Below are 17717 nucleotides of genomic sequence, written 5' to 3' on the forward strand. Positions count from 1 at the left end.
GTTCTAGTTCTGTTCTAGTTCTGTTCTAGTTCTGTTCAGTTCTGTTCTAGTTCTGTTCAGTTCTGTTTCTAGTTCTGTCTAGTTCTTTCTAGTTCTGTTCTAGTTCTGTTCTAGTTCTGTTCTAGTTCTGTTCTAGTTCTGTTCTAGTTCTGTTCTAGTTCTGTTCTAGTTCTGTTCTAGTTCTGTTCTAGTTCTGTTCTAGTTCTGTTCTAGTTCTGTTCTAGTTCTGTTCTAGTTCTGTTCTAGTTCTGTTCTAGTTCTGTTCTAGTTCTGTTCTAGTTCTGTTCTAGTTCTGTTCTAGTTCTGTTCTAGTTCTGTTCTAGTTTTTCTGTTCTAGTTCTGTTCTAGTTCTGTTCTAGTTCTGTTCTAGTTCTGTTCTAGTTCTGTTCTAGTTCTGTTCTAGTTCTGTTCTAGTTCTGTTCTAGTTCTGTTCTAGTTCTGTTCTAGTTCTGTTCTAGTTCTGTTCTAGTTCTGTTCTAGTTCTGTTCTAGTTCTGTTCTAGTTCTGTTCTAGTTCTGTTCTAGTTCTGTTCTAGTTCTGTTCTAGTTCTGTTCTAGTTCTGTTCTAGTTCTGTTCTAGTTCTGTTCTAGTTCTGTTCTAGTTCTGTTCTAGTTCTGTTCTAGTTCTGTTCTAGTTCTGTTCTAGTTCTGTTCTAGTTCTGTTCTAGTTCTGTTCTAGTTCTGTTCTAGTTCTGTTCTAGTTCTGTTCTAGTTCTGTTCTAGTTCTGTTCTAGTTCTGTTCTAGTTCTGTTCTAGTTCTGTTCTAGTTCTGTTCTAGTTCTGTTCAGTTCTGTTCTAGTTCTGTTCTAGTTCTGTTCTAGTTCTGTTCAGTTCTGTTCAGTTCTGTTCTAGTTCTGTTCTAGTTCTGTTCTAGTTCTGTTCTAGTTCTGTTCTAGTTCTGTTCTAGTTCTGTTCTAGTTCTGTTCTAGTTCTGTTCTAGTTCTGTTCTAGTTCTGTTCTAGTTCTGTTCTAGTTCTGTTCTAGTTCTGTTCTAGTTCTGTTCTAGTTCTGTTCTAGTTCTGTTCTAGTTCTGTTCTATTCTAGTTCTGTTCTAGTTCTGTTCTAGTTCTGTTCTAGTTCTGTTCTAGTTCTGTTCTAGTTCTGTTCTAGTTCTGTTCTAGTTCTGTTCTAGTTCTGTTCTAGTTCTGTTCTAGTTCTTCTAGTTCTGTTCTAGTTCTGTTCTAGTTCTGTTCTAGTTCTGTTCTAGTTCTGTTCTAGTTCTGTTCTAGTTCTGTTCTAGTTTCTGTTCTAGTTCTGTTCTAGTTCTGTTCTAGTTCTGTTCTAGTTTGTTCTAGTTCTGTTCAGTTCTGTTCTAGTTCTGTTCTAGTTCTGTTCTAGTTCTGTTCAGTTCTGTTCTAGTTCTGTTCTAGTTCTGTTCTAGTTCTGTTCTAGTTCTGTTCTAGTTCTGTTCTAGTTCTGTTCTAGTTCTGTTCTAGTTCTGTTCTAGTTCTGTTCTAGTTCTGTTCTAGTTCTGTTCTAGTTCTGTTCTAGTTCTGTTCTAGTTCTGTTCTAGTTCTGTTCTATTCTGTTCTAGTTCTGTTCTAGTTCTGTTCTAGTTCTGTTCTAGTTCTGTTCTAGTTCTGTTCTAGTTCTGTTCTAGTTCTGTTCTAGTTCTGTTCTAGTTCTGTTCTAGTTCTGTTCTAGTTCTGTTCTAGTTCTGTTCTAGTTCTGTTCTAGTTCTGTTCTAGTTCTGTTCTAGTTCTGTTCTAGTTCTGTTCTAGTTCTGTTCTAGTTCTGTTCTAGTTCTGTTCTAGTTCTGTTCTAGTTTTGTTCTAGTTCTGTTCTAGTTCTGTTCTAGTTATGTTCTAGTTCTGTTCTAGTTCTGTTCTAGTTCTGTTCTAGTTGTGTTCTAGTTGTGTTCTAGTTCTGTTCTAGTTCTGTTCTAGTTCTGTTCTAGTTCTGTTCTAGTTCTGTTCTAGTTCTGTTCTAGTTCTGTTCTAGTTCTGTTCTAGTTCTGTTCTAGTTCTGTTCTAGTTCTGTTCTAGTTCTGTTCTAGTTCTGTTCTAGTTCTGTTCTAGTTCTGTTCTAGTTATGTTCTAGTTTTGTTCTAGTTCTGTTCTAGTTCTGTTCTAGTTCTGTTTAGTTCTAGTTCTGTTTTAGTCTAGTTCTGTTCCAGTTCTGTTCTAGTTCTGTTCTAGTTCTGTTCTAGTTCTGTTCTAGTTCTGTTCTAGTTCTGTTCTAGTTCTGTTCTAGTTCTGTTCTAGTTCTTTCTGTTCTAGTTCTGTTCTAGTTCTGTTCTAGTTCTGTTCTAGTTCTGTTCTAGTTCTGTTCTAGTTCTGTTCTAGTTCGTTCTAGTTCTGTTCTAGTTCTGTTCTAGTTCTGTTCTAGTTCTGTTCTAGTTCTGTTCTAGTTCTGTTCTAGTTCTGTTCTAGTTCTGTTCTAGTTCTGTTCTAGTTCTGTTCTAGTTCTGTTCTAGTTCTGTTCTAGTTCTGTTCTAGTTCTGTTCTAGTTCTGTTCTAGTTCTGTTCTAGTTCTGTTCTAGTTCTGTTCTAGTTCTGTTCTAGTTCTGTTCTAGTTCTGTTCTAGTTCTGTTCTAGTTCTGTTCTAGTTCTGTTCTAGTTCTGTTCTAGTTCTGTTCTAGTTCTGTTCTAGTTCTGTTCTAGTTCTGTTCTAGTTCTGTTCTAGTTCTGTTCTAGTTCTGTTCTAGTTCTGTTCTAGTTCTGTTCTAGTTCTGTTCTAGTTCTGTTCTAGTTCTGTTCTAGTTCTGTTCTAGTTCTGTTCTAGTTCTGTTCTAGTTCTGTTCTAGTTCTGTTTCTAGTTCGTTCTAGTTCTGTTCTAGTTCTGTTCTAGTTCTGTTCTGGTTCTGTTCTAGTTCTGTTCTAGTTCTGTTCAAGTTCTGTCTGTTCTGTTCAAGTTCTGTTCTAGTTCTGTCCTACTTCTCTCTATCTCTTCTAGTTCTGTTCTAGTTCTGTTCTAGTTCTGTTCTAGTTCTGTTCTAGTTCTGTTCTAGTTCTGTTCTAGTTCTGTTCTAGTTCTGTTCTAGTTCTGTTCTAGTTCTGTTCTAGTTCTGTTCTAGTTCTGTTCTAGTTCTGTTCTAGTTCTGTTCTAGTTCTGTTCTAGTTCTGTTCTAGTTCTGTTCTAGTTCTGTTCTAGTTCTGTTCTAGTTCTGTTCTAGTTCTGTTCTAGTTCTGTTCTAGTTCTGTTCTAGTTCTGTTCTAGTTCTGTTCTAGTTCTGTTCTAGTTCTGTTCTAGTTCTGTTCTAGTTCTTCTAGTTCTGTTCTAGTTTGTTCTAGTTCTGTTCTAGTTCTGTTCTAGTTCTGTTCTAGTTCTGTTCTAGTTCTGTTCTAGTTCTTTCTAGTTCTGTTCTAGTTCTGTTCTAGTTCTGTTCTAGTTCTGTTCTAGTTCTGTTCTAGTTCTGTTCTAGTTCTGTTCTAGTTCTGTTCTAGTTCTGTTCTAGTTCTGTTCTAGTTCTGTTCTAGTTCTGTTCTAGTTCTGTTCTAGTTCTGTTCTAGTTCTGTTCTCTGTTCTAGTTCTGTTCTAGTTCTGTTCTAGTTCTGTTCTAGTTCTGTTCTAGTTCTAGTTCTGTTCTAGTTCTGTTCTAGTTCTGTTCTGTTCTGTTCTAGTTCTGTTCTAGTTCTGTTCTAGTTCTGTTCTAGTTCTGTTCTAGTTCTGTTCTAGTTGTTCTAGTTCTGTTCTAGTTCTGTTAGTCTCTAGTTCTGTTCTAGTTCTGTTCTAGTTTGTTCTAGTTCTGTTCTAGTTCTGTTCTAGTTCTGTTCTATCGTTCTAGTTCTGTTCTGTTTAGTTCTGTTCTAGTTCTAGTTCTGTTCTAGTTCTGTTCTAGTTCTGTTCTAGTTCTGTTCTAGTTCTGTTCTAGTTCTGTTCTAGTTCGGTTCTAGTTCGTTCTAGTTCTGTTCTGTTCTGTTCTAGTTCTGTTCAGTTCTGTTCTAGTTCTGTTCTAGTTCTGTTCTAGTTAGTTTTAGTTCTGTTCTAGTTCTGTTCTAGTTCTGTTCTAGTTCTGTTCTAGTTCTGTTCTAGTTCTGTTCTAGTTCTGTTCTAGTTCTGTTCTAGTTCTGTTCTAGTTCTGTTCTAGTTCTGTTCTAGTTCTGTTCTAGTTCTGTTCTAGTTCTGTTCTAGTTCTGTTCTAGTTCTGTTCTAGTTCTGTTCTAGTTCTGTTCTAGTTCTGTTCTAGTTCTAGTTCTGTTCTAGTTCTGTTCTAGTTCTGTTCTAGTTCTGTTCTAGTTCTGTTAGTTCTGTTCTAGTTCTGTTCTAGTTCTGTTCTAGTTCTGTTCTAGTTCTGTTCTAGTTCTGTTCTAGTTCTGTTCTAGTTCTGTTCTAGTTCTGTTCTAGTTCTGTTCTAGTTCTGTTCTAGTTCTGTTCTAGTTCTGTTCTAGTTCTGTTCTAGTTCTGTTCTAGTTCTGTTCTAGTTCTGTTCTAGTTCTGTTCTAGTTCTGTTCTAGTTCTGTTCTAGTTCTGTTCTAGTTCTGTTCTAGTTCTGTTCTAGTTTGTTCTGTTCTGTTCTAGTTCTGTTCTAGTTCTGTTCTAGTTCTGTTCTAGTTCTGTTCTAGTTCTGTTCTGTTCTAGTTCTAGTTCTGTCTGTTCTGTTCTGTTCTGTTCTAGTTCTGTTCTGTTCTAGTTCTGTTCTAGTTCTGTTCTAGTTCTGTTCTAGTTCTGTTCTAGTTCTGTTCTAGTTCTGTTCTAGTTCTGTTCTAGTTCTGTTCTAGTTCTGTTCTAGTTCTGTTCTAGTTTGTTCTAGTTCTGTTCTAGTTCTGTTCTAGTTCTGTTCTAGTTCTGTTCTAGTTCTGTTCTAGTTCTGTTCTAGTTCTGTTCTAGTTCTGTTCTAGTTCTGTTCTAGTTCTGTTCTAGTTCTGTTCTAGTTCTGTTCTAGTTCTGTTCTAGTTCTGTTCTAGTTCTGTTCTAGTTCTGTTCTAGTTCTGTTCTAGTTCTGTTCTAGTTCTGTTCTAGTTCTGTTCTAGTTCTGTTCTAGTTCTGTTCTAGTTCTGTTCTAGTTCTGTTCTAGTTCTGTTCTAGTTCTGTTCTAGTTCTGTTCTAGTTCTGTTCTAGTTCTGTTCTAGTTCTGTTCTAGTTCTGTTCTAGTTCTGTTCTAGTTCTGTTCTAGTTCTGTTCTAGTTCTGTTCTAGTTCTGTTCTAGTTTGTTCTAGTTCTGTTCTAGTTCTGTTCTAGTTCTGTTCTAGTTCTGTACTAGTTCTGTTCTAGTTCTGTTCTAGTTCTATTCTAGTTCTATTCTAGTTCTGTTCAAGTTCTGTTCTAGTTCTGTTCTAGTTCTGTTCTAGTTCTGTTTAGTTCTGTTCTAGTTCTGTTCTAGTTCTGTTCTAGTTCTGTTCTAGTTCTGTTCTAGTTTCTAGTTCTGTTCTAGTTTTGTTCTAGTTCTGTTCTAGTTCTGTTCTAGTTCTGCTCTAGTTCTGTTCTAGTTCTGTTCTAGTTCTGTTCTAGTTCTGTTCTAGTTCTGTTCTAGTTTGTTCTACTGCGGTTCTAGTTCTGTTCTACTTCAGTTTTAGTTCTTTTCTAATATTAGTTCAAAATTAATTCTATATATTAATGGTTTAAAAAGTCATATATTATAAACAGATGCTACATATTGATAAATACTTCAATACAATATGTCGGACACACAATACGATATTAGTGATATAACCTTTTCTCTATTAAAAGGTTTTCGATTAACTGCATATGAAAATCATCAAACTCAGGGACATTTGCATGTTACCGCTTAAGTATTTCCATTTGTATTATTATTATTTTTTTCGTTTCTTCTAACAATTACAAGTTGTGAAACTTAATAGTCGTAGTTTAAGCCATAAGGGTTCAATGTAATGTCAGCTATTTAATGATTAAATCGCTACTGTATGAAACAAATAATACTTATGAGTACGAGTAGCAATCGAATATTTGTAGACTGACCTCCGTTGCACTGCACTTTATTGAATTTAGTTGTAGTTGTTGTTAAGAAACTGGAGACCTTGGATCCTGAACTCTATTTTATTTTTGCAACATGTATGTTTGTTGCTTGGTGTGTGTGTGTGCAGTAATTTTAAGGTAATTCAAATTGTTTTGCTGGTTTTATTTTAACAAATTTTCACATATTTTTTTTTTCAAGTTTTAAATTAAAGGTTTTGTTTGTGATAATTTAACACCCCCCAAGTTTTAAATTATAGTGCAGTGCCACCAATTATTGTTAGTTAGTAGCCCTTGAAGTTGTGGTAATTCTTAAAGTTAATTGTAACTTACAATATGACAAAATAATGTAGTAGATAGTTTTAGTAACAGAAATAAGAAGTAGGAATATAAATTGCAAATTAATTTAAAAAATTTTTTATTTTTTAGAACAGCCTTAATTTGTTCTTTAACTTTAAAACTTTTAAAATTACTTCATTTTCAAGCACTTTTAAAGGTATTGAAATTTAAAAATTATATTATCTTAATTTCAATTCATTTGCCATTTTCATAATACTTGTTGTAATAACAATAATTGTAATTGTTTTTGTGTCTATTTTTTTGTCTCACTTATTTTTAATTCAAAAAAACACGTCCAATGTTAATAACCCAACTCAAATTTAATTTTAACTATTTGTCTTTAAATGAAACGTTTACCCTTCGCTTAAACCTAATTTTCGTTTTTCTGTGAAGACTTTGTTGTAGCAGTGGGGCTTTAGTGGAACTTTTGTTATTGTCGGTGGCTGTGGTGGTGGTATATTTCTCTTTTGGTGAAGTGCAGCATATTATAATATAATTTTTATATTATGATTATGCAAACTCACGACAATGACAATTCACGGCAGGACCTTTTGCTTGAACTATGAATGAAAAAAGAAAAACAAACAACGAACGAAACACCAACCAGAAAAACTAAATCCAAATTGTACACATAACAAGCGTAACGTGTTCCAGTCATTCGTTCTTACTTGGTTTAAATGCAACCGACATCATTGCGTCTTTATTTTGTTACTTTTACAGAGTTTTTAGGTTGATGTTTAATATAGTTTGGATTTTTTGGTTTACACCCCGAAAATATTACCAGTTAATTATTTGGGGCTCTCTTAATTGGTCGTAATTTATATACATGCTAGTCCAGTTCTTGTTCTAAATCAGTTCTAGTTCAGTCCTAGTTCAGTTCTAGTTCAGATCTAGTTCAGTTCTAGTTCAGTTCTAGTTCAGTTCTAGTTCAGTTCTAGTTCAGTTCTAGTTCAGTTCTAGTTCAGTTCTAGTTCAGTTCTAGTTCAGTTCTAGTTCAGTTCTAGTTCAGTTCTAGTTCAGTTCTAGTTCAGTTCTAGTTCAGTTCTAGTTCAGTTCTAGTTCAGTTCTAGTTCAGTTCTAGTTCAGTTCTAGTTCAGTTCTAGTTCAGTTCTAGTTCAGTTCTAGTTCAGTTCTAGTTCAGTTCTAGTTCAGTTCTAGTTCAGTTCTAGTTCAGTTCTAGTTCAGTTCTAGTTCAGTTCTAGTTCAGTTCTAGTTCAGTTCTAGTTCAGTTCTAGTTCAGTTCTAGTTCAGTTCTAGTTCAGTTCTAGTTCAGTTCTAGTTCAGTTCTAGTTCAGTTCTAGTTCAGTTCTAGTTCAGTTCTAGTTCAGTTCTAGTTCAGTTCTAGTTCAGTTCTAGTTCAGTTCTAGTTCAGTTCTAGTTCAGTTCTAGTTCATTTCTAGTTCATGCAGTTAGAGTCAGTTCTAGTTCAGTTCTAGTTCAGTTCTAGTTCAGTTCTGTTCAGGTTCTAGTTCAGTTCTAGTTCAGTTCTAGTTCAGTCTAGTTCAGTTTCTAGTTCAGTTCTAGTTTCAGTTCTAGTTCAGTTCTAGTTCAGTTCTAGTTCAGGTTCTAGTTCAGTTCTAGTTCATTCTAGTTCAGTTCTAGTTCAGTTCTAGTTCAGTTCTAGTTCAGTTCTAGTTCAGTCATTTTCTAGTTCAGTTCTAGTTCAGTTCTAGTTTCAGTTCTAGTTCAGTTCTAGTTCAGTTCTAGTTCAGTTCTAGTTCGAAGGTCTAGTTCAGTTCTAGTTCAGTTCTAGTTCAGTTCTAGTTCAGTTTCTAGTTCAGTTCTAGTTCAGTTCTAGTTCAGTTTCTAGTTCATTTCTAGTTCAGTTCTAGTTCAGTTCTAGTTCAGTTCTAGTTCAGTTCTAGTTCAGTTCTAGTATCAGATTCTAGTTTTCAGTTCTAGTTCAGTTTCTAGTTCAGTTCTAGTTCGTTCTCGTTCAGTTTCTAGTTCGTTCTAGTTTCAGTTCTAGTTCAGTTCTAGTTCAGTTCTAGTTCAGTTCTAGTTCAGTTCTAGTTCAGTTCTAGTTCAGTTCTAGTTCAGTTCTAGTTCGGTTCTAGTTCAGTTCTAGTTCAGTTCTAGTTCAGTTCTAGTTCAGTTCTAGTTCAGTTCTAGTTCAGTTCTAGTCCAGTTCTAGTTCAGTTCTAGTTCAGTTCTAGTTCAGTTCTAGTTCAGTTCTAGTTCAGTTCTAGTCCAGTTCTAGTTCAGTTCTAGTTCAGTTCTAGTTCAGTTCTAGTTCAGTTCTAGTTCAGTTCTCTTCAGTTCTAGTTCAGTTCTAGTTCAGTTCTAGTTCAGTTCTAGTTCAGTTCTAGTTCAGTTCTAGTTCAGTTCTAGTTCAGTTCTAGTTCAGTTCCATTTTATATGCAGGTAACTATCACAATTAATTTAAAATTACGAGCATTTTTTTCTGAGCTTAAAATTTGTTTATATGCTGTTTATAATACGAGAACAAAAACACAAAACTAAAACCATAAATGATTTTTTACCTTAAATCAAGAAGCGCTTATTGGCAACTGTGACAAATCATTTAGAGCAACTGTTAAGTTTTTTTTTCCAATGTTTATGCATAAAAAAGTACCAGAACGTTTGAATATGTATTCGTACAACAAAATCGACAATTCTAGTGAAGGGTATTTTATGTCTACAAGTTTAGCTAAATGTCACATTAGTTCAACATCATTGCAGATCATGTGAATTTATTGAGAATTTTTTATTACAAAGAATTAAAACCTAGACTTAGAAATCAAATAATAAATAATACAGAAAAAATTATTTCCATAACAAAGTCATTTAAAAGTGAAACTGAAAACACAGTTGATTTGACATCAGACTCATTATTACATGTACCTATTGCTATTTCTAATTTTATTTCTATTAAGATTAAATTTAAGATTACTATTAGCGGTTTAGTAAAAGTAAAACAAAAAAAAAACTATATTAACTTTCAAATGTTTGTGAGATTTTAAAGCAATAACTGTAATGACTATATTTTAGTCAACTATTACTACTACTATTCGTACTTTTGAATCTTAAGAATAAAAAGTGTCTAAAAAAAGTTTACTCTGTATTACTGAAAAAAAGTGTAAGAAAAAACCCAAAACCAATTACATGGCAACAGGTTTATTTATGTGTTGTAACTTAACCCGAAACAATTTTGAATGGCGGAAAGTTTGTAACAGAGTTCGGTTTTTTTATTTCGTTTTATACTTTTTATTGTTACTAGGTCACAACTATAAAACAGGTAATGTGATTTATTTTTGCAAAGGTAATGACGAATATAAGGAAAGGCTATGATTTATTTATTAACAAAATTAAAAATTTTGTGCTTGTTGGCAATTGTTGTAGAAACTGAACTAAACTGAACAGAACTGACTAGAATGAACTAGAAAACTAGAAACTGAACTAGAACTGAACTAGAACTGAACTAGAACTGAAACTAGAACTGAACTAGAACTGAACTAGAACTGAACTAGAACTGAACTAGAACTGAACTAGAACTGAACTAGAACTGAACTAGAACTGAACTAGAACTGAACTAGAACTGAACTAGAACTGAACTAGACTGACTAGAACTGAACTAGAACTGAACTAGAACTGAACTAGAACTGAACTAGAACTGAACTAGAACTGAACTAGAACTGAACTAGAACTGAACTAGAACTGAACTAGAACTGAACTAGAACTGAACTAGAACTGAACTAGAAACTGAACTAGAACTGAACTAGAACTGACGAAACTGAACTAGAACTGAACTAGAACTGAACTAGAACTGAACTAGAACTGACTAGAACTGAACTAGAACTGAACTAGAACTGAACTAGAACTGAACTAGAACTGAACTAGAACTGAACTAGAACTGAACTAGAACTGAACTAGAACTGAACTAGAACTGAACTAGAACTGAACTAGAACTGAACTAGAACTGAACTAGAACTGAACTAGAACTGAACTAGAACTGAACTAGAACTGAACTAGAACTGAACTAGAACTGAACTAGAACTGAACTAGAACTGAACTAGAACTGAACTAGAACTGAACTAGAACTGAACTAGAACTGAACTAGAACTGAACTAGAACTGAACTAGAACTGAACTAGAACTGAACTAGAACTGAACTAGAACTGAACTAGAACTGAACTAGAACTGAACTAGAACTGAACTAGAACTGAACTAGAACTGAACTAGAACTGAACTAGAACTGAACTAGAACTGAACTAGAACTGAACTAGAACTGGAACTAGAACTGAACTAGAACTGAACTAGAACTGAACTAGAACTGAACTAGAACTGAACTTGAACTGAACTTGAATTGAACTAGAACTGAACTAGAACTGAACTAGAACTGAACTAGAACTGAACTAGAACTGAACTAGAACTGAACTAGAACTGAACTAGAACTGAACTAGAACTGAACTAGAACTGAACTAGAACTGAACTAGAACTGAACTTAGAACTGAACTAGAACTGAACTAGAACTGAACTAGAACTGACTAGAACTGAACTAGAACTGAACTAGAACTGAACTAGAACTGAACTAGAACTGATAGAACTTGAACTGAACTAGAACTGAACTAGAACTGAACTAGAACTGAACTAGAACTGAAATAGATCTGAACTAGAACTGGACTAGAACTGAACTAGAACTGAACTAGAACTGACTAGAACTGCACTAGAACTGAACTAGAACTGAACTAGAACTGAACTAGAACTGAACTAGAACTGAACTAGAACTGAACTAGAACTGAACTAGAACTGAACTAGAACTGAACTAGAACTGAACTAGAACTGAACTAGAACTGAACTGAACTAGAACTGAACTAGAACTGAACTAGAACTGAACTAGAACTGAACTAGAACTGAACTAGAACTGAACTAGAACTGAACTAGAACTGAACTAGAACTGAACTAGAACTGAAGTAGAAGCTACTTGAAAATTAGGGGTAATTTTCTAGTTGTAACAAACCATTAGAACTTTCTCCATTGTAATATTTTGAATGTAGTGTATGTATGTACATATAAAAATACATATATACATGTATACAAACATTTGAAGTTGTATTTCGATTAAGTATTTTTTTCCTACTTATTCGTTAGTTTATTCATTTTCAATACGTAAAGATCGTGACAAATTTAACCTAATGTCTGCAAATTATACAGAAAAAATTTAACTTACATAAAACCTAAAAGTAAAAACAAAATATAAATAAATACTACGAAAAATACAACAACAAAAAATATTTGTTTGACCAAAATGTTTTAAAACAAAATATTTAGTTGTATGATTAATGCAGGAAAAAAGTTTAAATAAAAAAAATGCAAACAATTTTTACATTAAAATACAAATATAAATGCAAGTATTTAAATGTATTTATGTTTGTCTTAAACAAAGTGTATTAAAGTAATTTGATTGTAACTACACATATATTTGTGTTAAGCTTGCAATAGTTTGTGGCAATTTTATGTTTAGTTTGGTGTTCAATAAGGTGAGTCAATAAACACCATTAAAATATTGGTAATTTAGCCAATTGTTACTTTAGTTTCTTAAGAAGCAACAATTATTATGTTTGAAGCAACCAAACAACTACTAGCAACAACAACTAAAAGACCCATGTTGCAAATACTTTATCTGCAAGTTAAGAAAAAAAGGTTAAATTTGCCGCTCGAAATGAAAATTTTGTGCGCTTGAGTTTTTAGCTTAAACTGAGTTTAAATAAACTATTGGGTACAAGTAGTAATTGTTGACAGTTGAATGCACGTTGCATGTCAAATTTTGACAAAAAGATAAATGGTTCTCGTTTTAAATGAAAAATTGTCAGTGTAAATACTAAATTTTGCTGTTTAGTCTACAACAAAGTCAAAAAAATAGAGCCGCATTTACTTTTCTGCATTTATAACATTAAATATGACCTTTTCATAAGTCCGAAAATAAAATAAAAAAATTAAAAGTCAAATTATAAAAATCTTAACATACATATTACTTAAATATGTACGTTTAGTTGTGTCTGATTTCTTTTAATATAAAATCGCTAATATAAAATCTAAAAAATTTTGAATTCTTGTTGTTTTCGAAAAAATAATGCGGGTAAAATTTTTAAATGTGTGGAAAAACGAGGGCGAAAGCAGAAGTATTAAGAAAAATTGCTATATTCTCAAACAATAAATCAGAAAATATAGTTGTTTAAAGTTATCTGAATAACATTCCCATATTACCCTCGTCTTAGCATAACATTTTTTTTCCAAAAAATATATTTTCAATGTTTTGACAGATATCTTTTGAAACCCGCCAAAAAATTACACCAAAATAAAAATACAGTAGAAAATAAAAAAACATGGCGCATGCGCCAATAGCTTTTTCTCTGCTTACCACTATTTGTTTTTTGTACAACTTTTGTCTCCTTTGAGATTTCCATAGAAACACCAACAACAACAAAATGTGTTGCAATTAAAGTTGTTACTTTTTTCTACTCCCATATGTTTTTAACTCATGTGTAGTTTGTCTTTTTTTCTTAACTATTGTATTAACACAATATGTGATTTTGTTGTTAGATTTGTTGTCGTTCGATTTGTATGTCTGTTGTAGAGGGTGTTAGTTTTATGCAACCGGCAACCAACCATTTAGTTGCAAAAGATCACTTATAATGTTATCTTTTAAGCAGATTATTCTGAAATTTTCATAAAATAGTGTGGGAAACTTTAATAGGGGGAAAATATCTCAGTTAAAGGTGGTATACTTAACATTGTTAGAGATCTGGAGAACACTAGCATTAGTGATAAGTTTTTCTTTTTAAGTTACATACAATCAATTACATAATTTCTTATAATTAGAATAGACTACAATACAGACTTGACTATAGACTAGACTATAGGCTAGACTATAGACTAGACTATAGGCTAGACTAGACTAGACTATAGACTATAGACTTGACTATAGACTAGACTATAGACTAGACTATAGACTTGACTATAGACTAGACTATAGACTAGACTATAGACTAGGCTATAGACTAGACTATAGACTAGACTATAGACTAGACTATAGACTAGACTAGACTATAGACTAGACTATAGACTAGACTAGAGACTAGACTATAGACTAGACTAGAGACTAGACTATAGACTAGACTATAGACTAGACTATAGACTAGACTATAGACTAGACTATAGACTAGACTATAGACTAGACTATAGACTAGACTATAGACTAGACTATAGACTAGACTATAGACTAGACTATAGACTAGACTATAGACTAGACTATAGACTAGACTATAGACTAGACTATAGACTAGACTATAGACTAGACTATAGACTAGACTATAGACTAGACTATAGACTAGACTATAGACTAGACTATAGACTAGACTATAGACTAGACTATAGACTAGACTATAGACTAGACTATAGACTAGACTAGACTAGACTATAGACTAGACTATAGACTAGACTATAGACTAGACTATAGACTCGACTATAGACTAGACTATAGACTAGAGACTATACTATAGACTAGACTAGACTATAGACTAGACTATAGACTAGACAATAGACTAGACTATAGACTAGACTATAGACTAGACTATAGACTAGACTATAGACTAGAGAATAGACTAGACTATAGACTAGACTATGGACTAGACTATAGACTAGACTATAGACTAGACTATAGACTTGACTATAGACTAGACTATAGACTAGACTATAGACTAGACTATAGACTAGACTATAGACTAGACTATAGACTAGACTATAGACTAGACTATAGACTAGACTATAGACTAGACTATAGACTAGACTATAGACTAGACTATAGACTAGACTATAGACTAGACTATAGACTAGACAATAGACTAGACTATAGACTAGACTATGGACTAGACTATAGACTAGACTATAGACTAGACTATATACTAGACTATAGACTAGACTATAGACTTGACTATAGACTAGACTATAGACTAGACTATAGACTAGACTATAGACTAGACTATAGACTAGACTATAGACTAGACTATAGACTAGACTATAGACTAGACTATAGACTAGACTATAGACTAGACTATAGACTAGACTATAGACTAGACTATAGACTAGACTATAGACTAGACTATAGACTAGACTATAGACTAGACTATAGACTAGACTATAGACTAGACTATAGACTAGACTATAGACTAGACTATAGACTAGACTATAGACTAGACTATAGACTAGACTATAGACTAGACTATAGACTAGACTATAGACTAGACTATAGACTAGACTATAGACTAGACTATAGACTAGACTATAGACTAGACTATAGACTAGACTATAGACTAGACTATAGACTAGACTATAGACTAGACTACCTAAATTCTTATAAGGAAGTAAAATAATAAGGATTAAATAACTTGTGTAATTCGACCTATTTCTCATATTGAACAAGATAAAACATATTGTTTCTTATCCAGCACAAAAAACTTTAATTTAATTCTGTTACTTTAATCATTATAAACAAAAAAAATGAAGAGAAATACTTTAAACACTATTGATTACAACTCTTAATTTTAACTGATCTATTTTCGAAATTCCCATAACAAAATCTCAGACACATACACGAACACACATGCTTAAGCTTTTGCTAATAAAACAAAAGACTTAAGCGACATACTTGTTAAGCATGTTCTTTATAAAACTGTAAAATTTGTTTCTTTTTTATCTACTGCCCCTTTGCAATTTTTCTCAGGCTTTACAAAAAAAAATGGCAACTGTTTTCTTCAAAAACGAAAAAAGAAACAAACACATTCATTTCAATGATGACGAAGAAAAAAACGCAAACAAACAACGAAAAAGTTTTCTCTAAGGAAATTGTCAACAATTTGTACACCAATTATGGCAAATTGTGTTAAAACATAAACGCCGACGGATTAGATAAAACATACAACAACATTAAACATATGAAAACACATAGCAGAGGAACGTTTTAACTACACGAACGGTCTAAAAAAATCATACAATATAAATACAATTTTATATATATATATATATATATATATAAAACATATAAATTGCATGCATGAAAGAACATCTGCAACAACAAGACAAAAACTTTGCAATAAATACCAAAAAAAGAAAAACATACTAAAAAAAATCTAAAATAATATAAAACAATATATGTAACATGTCATATAAAAGTCTAAAGGATGCAGAAAAAAACGCAACACGTTTATGTTAGGAAAAACGTTCTGTCTTGCACTTTACCTTCTTAGCTGAAACCAAATTCAGGCATGCATATTATTAACTTGACTCAAAAAAAAAAAGAGTAACAACAGCAGCAGCAGCAGCAGCGATGTACTAAAATATATAAAAGAAATCATAAAGTTTGTGTATATATTTTAAAAAAGATACTTTATTCTATACATTTTTTTATAGGTTTATATTTTGTTGTTGTTTTAGAACAAACTATATTGGTCATTTATCCTGAAAAGTGGTTACAGTGGGGTAAATATGACAATAATTGAAATATAATCTGTATAGAGTTCTATATACTGACCAGCACCTTAAAATCTGAATAACGTCTTAAATTCTAACTGAGCCTTCTTTAAGCACTCTTTTAATCTGAAATCTGATTACCATCTTAGTCTCCCACTACCATGTTATACTCTGACTCTATTATGTTAAACTATTAACTATCATCTTTGGGAACCATACATTGTGCACTGGATGTACACCGCGGTCATAAGACCTATTTTGAACTACAGCGCTCTTGTTTGGTGTAGAGCGGTGGATACCAAGACTTACCTCTCTATTCTAAATAAGGTGCAAAGATTAGCATGTCTTGCAATCACTGGATGTTTGAACTCCACCCCTCAGTGACGATGCTAAATATAACTCCTCCTGATACATATATTAAATGAATTTCTACGACTTAAACAGTCGAACGGACTGATGCACGACCGCATTGGTCATGGCATCATCCTACAAAAGATAGGCAGGCCAATCATGGGGCAGAAAACAGACAACATTCTATCTACACTGAATTTTAATAGCTCATTCAAGACCAGAATACCGACAAGGGATGATTGGGCCGCGAACACTGTCCTAAGGGATGACGTGTACTGATGGCTCAAAAACAGAAAACGGCACTTGATCGGGAATCTTCTCCGAAAAACTAAATCTTCTACTGTCTCTTCGACTACCTGTCACCTGCACGGTCCTTCAGGCAGAGATATCTACCATCTATACAGCCGCGAGAAGAATCCGGGATCTAAATCTCAGCCTTGCATCAATCAAGGCTCCAATGTTATTAAGTCGAAATGTCTTCTCAATGGTATTCAATTATTGGCACAATTGATACAACATCACGTTGAGTTGATATGGGTTCCAGGACATGAGGACATCCGGGGAAATGAAATATCTGATGAATGCGCAACCAAAGGGTCGTCCCTAGACTTAACCCTTGCATAAAATGATATTCACACTCGCCTGAATAATGGGCTTTAAGTGAGACGGAACTCAGGTGGTCAAATATCAAGACTTGTAGAATATCGAGACTGCTCTGACCCACTCTGACAACAGATAGCACTCTCTTGTCTCATAATAAGAACTCGATTAGACTTCTAACTGGTATAATTACTGGACGCTGTATGATTGGACATATGTCGGAACGTATGTATGGGCTACCCACGTTATAGCTACTGTAGAAGCTGCATGGACGAAGAAGAAGTGGAATCGATACAACACCTTCTATTTGACTGCCCAGCCTTACAAGAGCACAGACTACTCTATCTTGGTAGAGCTCTTTTCCATGTCTCAGAGATGCGTCACTAGTAAACATGTTCGGTTTTATTAGAAGCGACTATTGTTTTAAACTTCGACTAATGTTTTAAGCTCTAACTATCACCTTAAACTCTGACTACTAATTTAAACTCTGATAACTAACTTAAACTCTTGTTACGTTCTTAAACTCTGACTATTGTCTTTAACTCTGACAACAATCTTAAACTATTATTACTGTACTAAATGCTGCCGATTGTCTTAAATTCTGATTACTGTCACAAGATTTGACTGTTGTCTTAAACTCTGACTACAATTTTAAACTCTGTTTATCATCTTTAACTCTGATTACTGCCTTAAACTCTGTATACTGTCTTAAACTGTAACTGCTGTCAGAAACTCAAAATATTCTTATAATATCTGTACTAAACTCTAGCTATTGTCTTAAACTCTGACTACTGTCACAAGATTTGACTATTGTCTTAAACTCTGACTACCATTTTAAACTCTGGTTATCGTCTTTAACTCTGACTACTGTCTTAAACTTTGACTACTGTCTTAAACTCTGACTGCTGTCATAAACTCCAAATAATCTTATAATCGCTGACAACTGTCTGAAACTCTGACGATTGTCTTATATTCTGACTACTGTCACAAGCTCTGACTATTGTCTTAAACTGTAACGGTTGTCACAAACTCTAACTACTCTCATAATCGCTGACTATTTTCTGAAACTCTGACGATTGTCTCATATTCTGATTGTTATCACAAGCTC

This window comes from Lucilia sericata, unplaced genomic scaffold, assembly GCF_015586225.1.
Source record: "Lucilia sericata isolate MDLA Ls3-8-SP2 unplaced genomic scaffold, ASM1558622v1 Contig000207F_arrow, whole genome shotgun sequence".
In the NCBI taxonomy this organism is placed as follows: domain Eukaryota; kingdom Metazoa; phylum Arthropoda; class Insecta; order Diptera; family Calliphoridae; genus Lucilia; species Lucilia sericata.